Source organism: Maylandia zebra, linkage group LG4 (assembly GCF_041146795.1).
Source record: "Maylandia zebra isolate NMK-2024a linkage group LG4, Mzebra_GT3a, whole genome shotgun sequence".
NCBI lineage: Eukaryota > Metazoa > Chordata > Actinopteri > Cichliformes > Cichlidae > Maylandia > Maylandia zebra.
Window position 1 is genome coordinate 33,735,916 of NC_135170.1, and position 12,191 is coordinate 33,748,106.

The 12,191-nt window shown below is 40.0% G+C and overlaps 1 long non-coding RNA gene across 1 annotated transcript; it reads right to left on the reverse strand.

Annotated features, from left to right (window-relative positions):
• Nucleotides 1-5,751: 5,751 nt before the first annotated feature.
• Nucleotides 5,752-8,699, reverse strand: LOC101485190 (uncharacterized). The gene is made up of 3 exons (XR_191318.3): nt 8,350-8,699; nt 6,519-6,588; nt 5,752-6,077 (listed from the first exon to the last, which is right to left on the reverse strand). It is a non-coding gene; the product is annotated as an uncharacterized LOC101485190 (long non-coding RNA).
• Between the last annotated feature and the right edge of the window lie 3,492 nt (nt 8,700-12,191).

Here is a 12,191-nt window from a genome sequence, read left to right on the forward strand (position 1 = left end):
TCAGGTTGTGAGTCTTTCACACTGTGGTGTCCCAATTCTTGCCTATTTCCTGTATCTCTACACTTGAATTCTTTTATAAAAGTCACTTATTGGCATCTTTTTTATTTTTCCCACAGACCTAAATTCGTGGCCTCGTTTTGAGACTCCCAACATTTACTTTGGGATTAATAAAGAGGCAAACAGAGAGCCAAACAAGTGAAGCGTAACAGCTGAAATGAAGTTTCAGATCTCAGCATTCATTATCAAAATTGCCAAATTAGCCAAAGTTCTGTTTCCACAGCAGGGAAATTGAATTTCACACACTTTTTGAGACTTGCTCTCACCAAAGCTGCCAAATTCTCTGTCACTCTGCCGTCTCACAATTTAAAAAAAAAAAAAAATCACTTAATTGGTTATTTCTGTCATTTCCAAATGACAAAATATTCCTTCAACAACTTGTGTTTTTCAGTCTAATGATTTATTTATCTCCCCACATGTTAAACAGCTACACCTAAAAAACCCAAGGATCCCAGCAGGGCATCTATCCATGCATCGCTTTTCCCTCCTACCTCTATAAATGGACTCCCTGCACATTACGGGCTCCAGAAATACACTGTAACTGTCAGCCACTTGTTTCACCTGCGGCCCTCTCGATGTGTGTGGGCAGCGAGCGGCGGGGGGGAGATGTGAGCGTTTAATGCAGTGTGTGGGATGTGGAGATGAACAACCCTGCACCTCGGCATCTCTCACCTGCTGGCAAGAGGAGATGATGAGCAGGTGGAGGGAGAGACGGCAGGAAATGCAGAGATATGGCTCTTGACTTTGTTGCAGCAGAAGCAGAGAACCAAACAACCCTCCAGAATGTGTCTGGCATAATTAACTTGATGTGTGCTGGACGTGCATTAGTTAGTGGTCCTTGAAACGAGCTAAATTAAGCTAAGCTGTTGTCTTAATTAATTATGTTCCATACAATTAATTATTAAACCCATGGAGGAGATCGTGAGTCATAAAGATTTTTTTCCCCTCTTTGGATTTAGGTTGCCAGGAAAAACACGACACTTAGCTCTCGTCACATGATTCAGCCATTTTCTGAATTGGAGTTTTGTTGAGCGCTTTCCACTGAAATTAGATCTTGTTAAAGTTTTCCTCGTTATTCCGTCCTCGATTCAAAGGAAGAGCTGTTCCTGCTCAAATGCAACTAAACAGACGCATTTTGTTTGGGGGTTTTCCAGAACAGGGAAGCTCGCATCGGGTGTCTTCAATATGGGAATGTGGTTAATTTTAATACTTGGTGTGGGTTTCGGGGCGAAAATAACAGACGCATGTCAAAACAGAACATGGCTGAAGTGAGTTTGGTGCTTTAAAGGAGACGGATTCATGTTTTGTGAATGACGTATTGCAAATCACTCAGCAAATACTTGAATGCCCTGACAGGCTGTTGGGAATGGTTTTTAATCATTGTGGGCAAGCTGCTAAAGAGCAGCTTTGTAAAAAGTTAGTCAGCCTTTCCTTAAGCAAAAACATTTCTTAGTGCTCCAGCTGGTGAAGCATCTACGGATCATTATGTTTCCATGTTCGAGGACATTCGTTGCCCCAAGGAAGAACCTAAGGAGTAATAACAACTAGGCCAAGAGTGTCACATTCACTTCAGGTTATGTGCAACACAGAGTCAGTTTGATTCTGAACCATTACAGAAAAAATGTTCCAGTTAGTGTACAAGTGCTCACCTGAGCCAAAGTGAAAGACTCTTACTGCACTCCCCATAAAAAATATGGTGGTATTATTTCTTGTTAGATTATGTTTCTCATTTAAGGATAAGTCTACTGTGCAAAAGTCTTGAGACACCCCTCGTTTATTTTTATTTGGTTAGAAAATGACATACAAGTGCAGTGATTATTTGCTACGTGCAAAGATAAAAGGACATGTGTATAGTATACAAGGCAGAAACAGACTTGTACAAATGATCACCTCAATTCTGTCTGTCATAGTGTCCTGATGCCGTGTGCTTTTACTCCTGTTCTCTCATACCTGTGGTGTTGGGGGTTTCTTACAGGTGTGTTCATGGACTCCAATACCCGTTCTTCATCATCTCATCCAGCTTTAGCATTTAAGGACGGGTCTGCCTTCCATTCATCGCCAGATTTTGTTTTAGTGGCCCTAATCCCCTTCCATAGTTTCTTGATTACCACTCTTACACTGAGACCATTTCTGATGAAGCTTCAGTGAAGAGCAGATGAATCAACTGAAGGGTCAAATGCATCTTTGAGGTCCTGTGTCAGAAATTGTTGGACTTACATATTTTGTAAGGATATAACTTCCTGCAAAAAGCTTTTTAGGCTTGACGCTTTCTTTTATCCTCCATTTTTCCAGTTGTTTTTTAAGGCTACAGCACACACTGTACTGATATATCTCAAGTTTTTAGTCAAAAGCTCTTTGAGAGTCATTAGCTTTGGCTTTTCTGGTAGATTCAGCTAAAGAAAAGACAACAAATTATGTGTTTTTGTGACAGGCTGGTGGTAACAGTGCAATTTAAAATGGGTTCTTTGCAAAACTTGATTGTTATGTGTAGACACAACACTGGTTCATCCCTTGAGATGTTTTTTATGCCTGGAAAACTGTTGCTTAAGAATATTTTAAAAATGAAAACAAAGTCTGGCTCCTTGGAAACAAAAAATGCAGAAACAAGAAGCACTGTGACAGTGCAAGAGAGCTCACTCTCTGTGCAGTGTTACGTTTAAGGAAACCGTTTTGTCTTTTCTGTATATTCGTTTTGTTTTCTTCATTGCATTTACACATGCACATAAGACAAGGTTAGAATTACAGATTAGACAAATATTATGTAGTAGTAGGTAAAAGATGGATGAGTATATAATATTATACTGCATAATATTTCTTCTGAGCTATTGTGTTTACAGGCATAAAGAATGACATGTGAACGCTACAAAAACATAAGCTGGAGGTAAGGAGGAGTTAAGACTTTTGTACATCACTGTATAAAAGCAGCCTGAGGAGTTGGCCCACATGTGCTGAGTCTAATGTCACGGGATTAGTGAATGTAGTTTTTGTGAGATCTAAACACATTTCTTGGCATTTATACTCCTGTGTACTAATGCCAGCCTCAGCACATTTTTAGTAAGGAATAAAAATATGTGTGATTGATAACTTTTCTAAAATAATAACACTCTGCAGAAGCCTTCCTGCAGAGCCATCCATGCACTGAATCCTTTGATTCAATTCTGACCCCTTAACAGCATATTCAGCACCTCAGGCTGAGGTGAAAATGTAGCTATTTTGTAACCTTATCGCTCTTATGAACTTAATATAACACCACGGTGGGTAAAACGAACCACTGCAAACAGCTTCTCCGCTGCCTTGTTGATGACAGATTATGTGCAGGAAAGATTACACTTACAGGGCTGTAAGAGGTGGTTTACACGTGAGAGGTTTATTGGTCAAAACAAGCCAAATAACAGTGAGAGTGGACAACGAGTCTGCCTTCACAAAAATATCCAACGTCTTATATCGAATTTTGTTATCTTTCTCTTAACAAGCTAGGCTGAGTCAGACCACTCACAGGTGGAAATTAATCATTTGTTTCAGCAGAAGAATATAAAATGAATTGGTTTAGTTTCCTACTCGGTGCAAATAAATATATTTTTGTGCTGGATGAATGACTATCCTCCAGACCCTGCTGATGGATGAGTGGTGGAGGGGTTGAAACATGCCAGAAGGAAAGATGGGAAATTTTATCCTAAATAGATAACCAGTTTTGGAGGGTGTGTTTGGTGTATGATGTTCAGATTGCCTGCCTGAACTAGCTCGCGGGCTTCGCTCCATTTGTGTATCCACCAGCACTAATTGACTTTCCACTGGCATTGTTTCAGTGAGCCTGGCATGTCATTTTAATACAGCACCGAGCTGTAACAGCTCTTTGTACACTACTCTGTGATATCTGGTTGGGGGGAGGTTGGTAGTTTTGGGGGTTTTCTTGCATTTTATAATTTGTTTGGTTGCAGAATACTTTTAATACAAGTAGACATTAAACAGAACAAAATGAACTTACCTACAGTCATGTTATAACGCACCACATGGAGCAAGATTTTATTTTGATTTTATTTTGATGTGATTAAATCAAATTCATTTGATTTAATCACATCAGCTGCTACATACTGGAATCACCTGCTCTTCATGGATGAGCTTCAACCTTAGAGGAGGTTTGCAGTCACTGAGTCAGCAGAGCATCCGTCACTTATATTCACTGTATGTCTCAGCACTCGGCCATCCCGCTCTGGAGCTTACGTGTTCTGTCACTTAGCTGAGGTGCTATGATTCCTAAATGCATCAACTTTGCAATATTAATGCTTGCATTTTATGCATTTTATGGAATATCTGTTAAGGAAGAAACGTTAGGAATGGACTTGTTGCAGCGTCAGCATCGTGTTACCGTGCACTCGAGTTCAGTGAGCTCTCTATTTTTCCCCATTCTCTCAGAGATGTTTGCAAAGGCAGGCTGCTAAATCTGCTCTTTATTGTAAACTCTATTTTGTTGTGAGAGAACATATTAGCTTTGATGATGAGTTAAGTTCTGAATGCTGCTGTTGTGTTTTTAAAGCTGTTCATAACTCCTACAGTTACGTGATTATTCAGCATACAGTAAGTGGACACCACGTGGTTATTGAGCATGTCATTTTAACAGCACTCAAATCTGCTCCAGTTGTTGTTTTTGGCTTTCGATCTGAGCTTTGAACCAGATTTGATCCCATTCGTGCATAAGAGCGTTAGATAGGTCTGAAAACACTGCTGGGTGATTGGGCTTGCAAGATGTCTGACGTTATCATTTTTTAAGAAACAAAAGCAAATTCATAGGAGAACAGTGATGTTATCAGAATTCAAGTCCAATATATATATTTGATCATTTCTGCAACACTTGTGGATTTAATGCAGGTAGGCTGCACTGCTCCCTCTTTGGATTCAAATTAGGACGGAAACTTGCACAATATACAACTTGTAAGGTTTTATCAGCTTTCCAAACATATCAGGTGATTATATGGAATTTCCAAAAGTATTTTCAAGGCAGATTTTCTGCAAACTCTTAGAAGCTTCCCTCCTGTCCTGTCTGAACAGCGTGTGCAGGGCGAGCCGTGTAGATTTGAACTCGGCACGCTGTTGCCATGAGCGAGGGATAACCGCCTGAGTCTGTGTAATTGCTTTGCTGAGCGTTATGTAACAGGAGTAGTTTTGTTGCAGATTCGGGATAATTTCAGCAGCAGCAGCAACAGCAGGCACAAAGCCTCCTCGCTGCTGGATTATTCAGTATATTTCATCCAGTGTATTCGCTTACGCTTCTCCTCGAGTTGTCCTGTTTCTCAGAAAGAGAAAAAAGGCGTGCCCAGTAGCATTTAATATTACATTTCTTACACTCACTTGTTACTTTTTCCAATTCATATTGTCAGGATGGACTAAAGTCAATCTCGTGGAATAATGAACTTACTCCATATCAAAAACAAAGGCCCTTCAGTTTCATTGTCTGTGATATACCTGGCCACATATTTTTATGTGGAAGGAAACATGATGCTCAGGCCTACAAAGGTTATGCAGATAGTTTTCAGCTTTGTTCCACAGAACAGTATGGGGAAGACCCATTCCTGTTTCAACATGATAACACCCCTGGCTATGTGCACGTAGCCACGGGTGAAATACCAACCAGTAATTTGCCATGTATGTAATGACTCTTCTTATGATAACAGATTTCATTAATAATGAAATGAACTGTTTAATGTGCTATTATGTTTTATTACACATAAACACATTACATGGTGGTTAGCAAAGAATAACAGGAAATGCTTTTTTGTATCATTTATACTGGACAAAAATAACAGGATAGAGTCCAGTTTGATCCTGTATCTGATCCTAAGGAGTTCCAGAATATCGGAACGATGTGGGTTTTGCTTTGGGGTGCAATGGTGATGGACAGGCTGACAGATAAGGTCAGGCAGGAGTCTCTATGAATTATGATGTTTGCAGACAACATTGCGATCTGTAACGAGGAGCCGGCAGGTGGATGAGAGCTTGGAGAAGTCAAAGTATGCACTGCAAGTCTGTAGAAGCAAGAAAGAATCTGTGCGTGAATGAGACGGAGGCAGATGGAAAGGTGAAAGTGCAAGGTGTAGAGGTCGAGAGCTTAAATACTTGGGCTCAGTCATTCAACACAATTGAGTGAGGTAAAGGAGAGAGTGCAGGCAGGGTGGAGTGGGTGGAGACGAGTGTCACGGGTGATTTGTGACACAAGGATAGCAGCAAGAGTGAAAGGGAAGATTTACAGAAGAGTGAGACCTGCTGTGATGTATGGCTCGGAGGTGGAGGCATAGATTGGAGTTGAAGAGGCTCAGAGCTTCATTGGGAGTGACCCGGATGGACAGGATTAGAAATGCGTATATGAGAGGGACAGCTCAGGTCGAGCTGTCTGGTGTCACAGCTCTCCAACCCTGCTGGTTTCTGTTTGCCTATTCTCATTGTGTGGATGGAGGCATTATGCTTACCTTTTTTTGAGAGTGGTCCTCCTTGGTGCCCGTTCTCCACCCATGTTACAGGCACACCTAAGTGTACACACTAGACAAAGATAAAAATAGGACAAGAGGAAGATCACAGAGAGGATCTATGGATGAGATGAAGGCAGATGTAAGACCCCCTAATGGGAACAGTTCAAAAAGTGAAGATTTTTGGGGTTCATTGCAATGCAAATTGTCACAAATAAGGACCCAAAGAAGGACAGCAGAAGTAGAGGTGGTAAATCCACAGGTGCTACATGGGTGGGCATCATAGACTGTTTAAAGTGAGCAGTAGTCTTAGACTTCAAATTTGGAAGCCTCAACCAGCAGTGGCCATATTTGGATGAGCAAGTGGAATGCCAAGTCCTGAGGTAATGCTAGATGCTTGGTTGTCTGTATATCTGTAGTTTCACGTGTCATACTTGTCAGATTATTTTATTAAAATGCTCCAAAGGGCTCCGATAGCTGGAGAGGCAGACAACGACCCGCTGCAGCTGCCTGTGCCGCTACACGGAGGCGCCTTAAAGCTGCATTTAGTAAATTAATGTGACTATTAGAGTCAGACAGGAGGATATCCGGGGTATGCCTATAAGCTAACAATCACAAGTCATTAGCCAATCAGCTTGCAGTGTGCTGCCTGCCACAGCAGTCGTAACATCATAATGTGGATCCAGGCAGATATGCTGTGTTTTACAATATTAACCCCCCCTCTGTAGCAGATAGGCACCATTAAAAGTACGCTGAATCATTTATTAGCAGTTCCTGTTTGCAAAACAGTCACACATGAATGGCCAGCTGTCATTGGATTACTTTCAAGCTGAATATAACTAAAAATAAAAATGAGATAATTTGCAGGCAAGTTTTCAGCTGACAGGGACAAACTTTTATCCCTTTGTTTTTACGGAAGAGTCGCTCCAAGACGTACCTGTTCACCTGCAGTGGCAGCATTTCCACGTCTCTAAGGGTCCTCGGAAACTTGTGGCCTCGACCTTTGTGCATATTTTCTCATTATCTCATTCTTCTGTCTTGGACTTACTGATTTAAACAGTTTTCTACCTTTCTCATATCAGAATCAATATCACTTCAGCTGACAAGCAATACAGTTTTTTGTACTTCTGAGAAATGTTACCAAACATTTTTAAGTTTTTGGGAGATGGTGAGCATATTTACTCGTTGTACGCTGATCACATTAAGCAGGATTTACGTTTTGCCCAGTTCTCTTGAAACAAAATTGAATTTTTTACACTTCAACAGGAGAAAATGACCTGATTCTCTTATGGCCAAAGGAGGACGTTCCGGTTCCACGTATCACTGGGTCACGCAGGCCTTATCAGGTACAAGAAACTATGTACATTTTAGAGCGTTTCTGTCTTTGTCTGTGGTGTACGTGCAAAAATGAGTCCTCTTAAACTGTGAGAAAACTCTGTGGAGGGAAATTTGTGACGTATGAGAAGAACAAAACATGTGTTGTATGAAAGCGGTCAGCTGAAGGCAGCATCATGCCCCCGAATCACTGCGGCAGAGTTAGTCAAGGACGCATAAAAAACAAATTCTAAGAACTCCGGCCCTTTGAAAATGTGATTTCCAACTGTGACTCTGGACTACAAAGACTTGTGTGTACAGGCAGAGAGGATTGCACAGTTTAACGAAGGATAAAGTCGACATAGGACATTCAGATTTCAAACTATTTATCATGAAAAGCGCTATACAAATACAGGCCATTTACCATGATGTTTGCTGTCTAGAAAAAAAAATCTGTGTACGTGACTTAGCTATATTCAGTTGACATAAGATAAAAGTTGCCAAAGTGGTCTGTGCTTACCTTCAGCCGTTCGGTCAGACTGCTGTCTCGCCTCGCAAAGGAAAAACTTCCTCTGAGTGTTGTCCTGGGGAATATTATGGGATATCACGGGGGCATTCACCGTGATGAATTTGTGCCACGTCTTAAGTGTGCTCGGTGAAAAAAGGTAGGCACATTTCCATGACTATCTATATTCTAAATGCATACAAATCCCACAGGAAATACCATTAATAATGCTTTCTAGTACTGAAAAGTGTGTCACACAGAGGAGGCGGTCACACAGACCCAGTCCTGCACATCTTTAAAACCCAACCTGACAATACACGGCACTCCACATCCACACCAATGACAGTGAAGAATACTTTTTTAAACGTATGTTCATACTCTTCTCATATCCACCATATGTCTGCATACAAAGTACTACTGTTTTGTTACTTTGTTACTTTACATCTAAATACACAAACTCCTACTCACTGGACTTCCACCTTAATGAGGACTGTTTGGGAGGAAGTCCAGAAGCAGTTTACTTCTACGAAGCTTTAGCCCAGCTCTCTCCCTCATTGTGTTCAATACATTATTTATTAGGCAAAAGAAAAACTGAATTCATGTTTTATACCCAAATTTGAGCTGTTTGACGTCAGAAATTAATCAAACATAACATTCAACCACTAAAAAATGCTAAAAGTAAATAAAAGTAAAGTTTTATTCTATGAATAAAAGATAACAGTTGTAAAAATAAATAAATAAAGATAAATAAATACAGTGTAAATATATAGGTATGGCATATACTGTACTTATGCCCGTGTCCTCAGCATAAATGGCATTATTTCACAGGTGAGAAAGCAGCAACAGGTGTGACAGAGGTGCTTACACTTTAATCAATTCATTATAAACTAATTTATCTACTTATCCTTCTATGGAAGCTTTATGGGTGTGTTTGGTGTTTCACACACAGCGTCTGCATTTTGGCTTAATTTTTTGTTAAATAAATAACGACATGATATAATGTGTGTTGTTGTTCATCTGAGATCATATTTACTGAATTACGAGACCTCCAGAGGATCCGAAGGTTCATTTTGTGTTCTGTTTGCACTAACGTGTCTCCATCTACTCATACAGCCAACATTACGTGACATTTCAAACAGTGTCTGATAAAATGATCACATCTTCTCTTCATCCGTTCATTTTCCTCGTGGTTCAAGGTTGCAGTCGGCTGAAGTCTGAGGGTAAATTAAATGCACTGAGTCATCGTTGCAGCTAGCTGTTCTGTTGTATTTTACATGAAGAGAGTGATTAAATGTTTGGCATGAAAAACAAATAAAGAGAGATGAGATGATAAATGGCAAATGTCCTTGGCCAACAACACAGTTTCTGAATGATCCAACAGTTTAACACTTCCTCACACACCCCCTGGAGAGCATCACACAATTTGAAAGGCAAATTCAAAATACTGTAACAGCTTGAATTTCAGGGACAAGAGGACATTTCCAATCAGCGGGGCTTTGAATCTAAACTAAATAAGACTTTAAAGGCATGGTGTGATGCTCTGTGACAGGATTTAACCCCTTCTAGCTTCAGTCTCTGTCTGCATTTCAGTTCCTTGCTTTAAATTTTTATTATCTGCTAATAAAATAAGTTTTCCTCAGCTCGTCATTCTTGTTATTTCTGTTTTTCTAGAGCATTTTTGTGGCGACGACAGGGTCCAATCATTAAAAACAAACAGATAGGCAGAGCCAGCAGTTGATACTATGACTCAGCCACTACAAAACTAGAAAGCATGAGTTTCCATGTGCCACGACCTGCACAGACAGAGTTTCAGCCGGGCAACACCCATTGGATAAAAGTAGGTCAAGTTTACATTCACGTCATTCTCCGCTGTGGAATTACAGTGGACCGTTTCCCTGTTGCTCAGATTTACAGTTGAACGCAGCTGCTCTAAGAAGCTCGTTTTGTCGTGCCTGAGAGAAAGACAGTGTAAAGTACACAAAAGCAGGAGCTCATGTTCGAATATGAGCATGCACTAACCCTGAGGAGCAACTGTAGCAATCAGGAATCTGTGCCGTTATCACAAAACCAAGCTGGTTCATTTACTGGTCCGAGGTGGGAACATATTCGCATCCAAATGAGTTTAAATAACTCTGACATAAAATATTCTTAAATAAAAGTTTTTTGCTCATATGTTGCTTAGGAAGTTTAAACCTCGGTGAAATAAACCACCCAACAAACAAAACAAAACCCCCCCAAATGCTGTTCGTGTACATTTTTCTGTGTAATGTAGTAAAAATGATTTAAATGTGTTTTTAGGAGGAAAGCGCCCACACTCGTAATGTTTTAAATGCTTTTGGTTGGCCTGAAAAAGAACATTTGTTGTTTTTTTGTATAGCTGAGGTACAAATCCAGCGTAACTGATGGGCTGCAACATGTAACAGATTTTACATTTTGGCATAAATCCTCCAATTTCCTTGAGGTTGTAGCAAATATTGGAAAATTACATGGTTTCATCTGAACCGTTAAACATTTCACTAATAGGCTACAGATTATAACTGACATACGCTTGAAGTTTCGTGGTGGGCATGTGTGGGCGAGCATTACACAACCTGTTGTACAACCCACTTTTTAGCAAAACCGCGTGACATTCATTTAAAAGTTCAAAGACAAGAAATGAAAATTGACCCTTGTTGTTCATAGCGTGCTAACTGTGCACATCCTGGATGTTGCTTTGAAACTGATCGTTTAGCATTGATGGGACCCTCACTTATATGTAGAACAGTTATTCTATCTGCCTTAGCTTAAACCTCATTGAACGTTTTTGAACTGCATGCCGATAACAAGCCAGACAATTGTCCTTCTCTTTAGAGGACACAGCGTCCGGAGAGTCTTTCTGAATCTGTCTAATATTTCTATTTTTCTCTGCATGGTACAGTTTTAACTTTCAAGTGTTCCTAAGTTTGTGTTTCTATGCAGTGACCTGCAGCCTGGTCCTTACAGCCTAGTTCATTCCTTGAAGAGGTCTCTCCATATTCTCTGAATCTTTTAATAATTGTATGCACTGTGCATAAAAGAAAGTCCCAAATTCTTTGCATTTTTTGTGGGAGAAACTTGAAATTGTTGAAGTTTTTACCTATCAATTTATTCAATTAATTAACATCGATTAAAACAATAAAACTAATAAAACCCAAACAATTTCTAAAATGTAATCATTAATAATTGACTAGATTTCTCGATCTGACTTTAAAACTGGCTCTGAACCCTCCTCGAGGTTAGATAATACTGGGAGATGTCACATTTTCTCAATTTTTAAGGCATTTTTCATTTTATTTTGTTTGTTCTTTGGTGATGCACATTCCAAAAATGGCATTTAATAAAACCAGCAGCTAAAATTGTGACTTCTGGTACCTCCAAGAATCTGGAGTCCTGGGGCAGTTGTTTGCTTTGCAGATAGTCTGATCTAGCTCTTGTGGAACAATTCATGGAAAATGCCCTTGTTGTGCTGAAATAACTTCTCTTTTTTTAAGGGGGGGCAGGGAGGGGGGGGGGCAAAGGAGACAGATATTTAATGACCTCTACATAGTTTTATGGATAGTGCTTTGGCTATCTGGGGGTTTTGTAGTGTAGTATGTATATTTCTTTGCAACTACGGTGAGAGGGCAGGGTGAAATAAGATAATAAAAAGGTTTTATTCATCTCCATAAAATCTTTTATGACAAAGATGCTTGGCCTAGTAAAGTAAATATGTACGTAATAAACTTCTGGTGGCTTTGAGAGTTCAAATTGACTCCAACCTAAGAAAACACCAGCAAATAAAGAAATGCTGCAAAAGCGCACAAACCACAATGATTTAGGTGAGACAATAAAGTGACAAA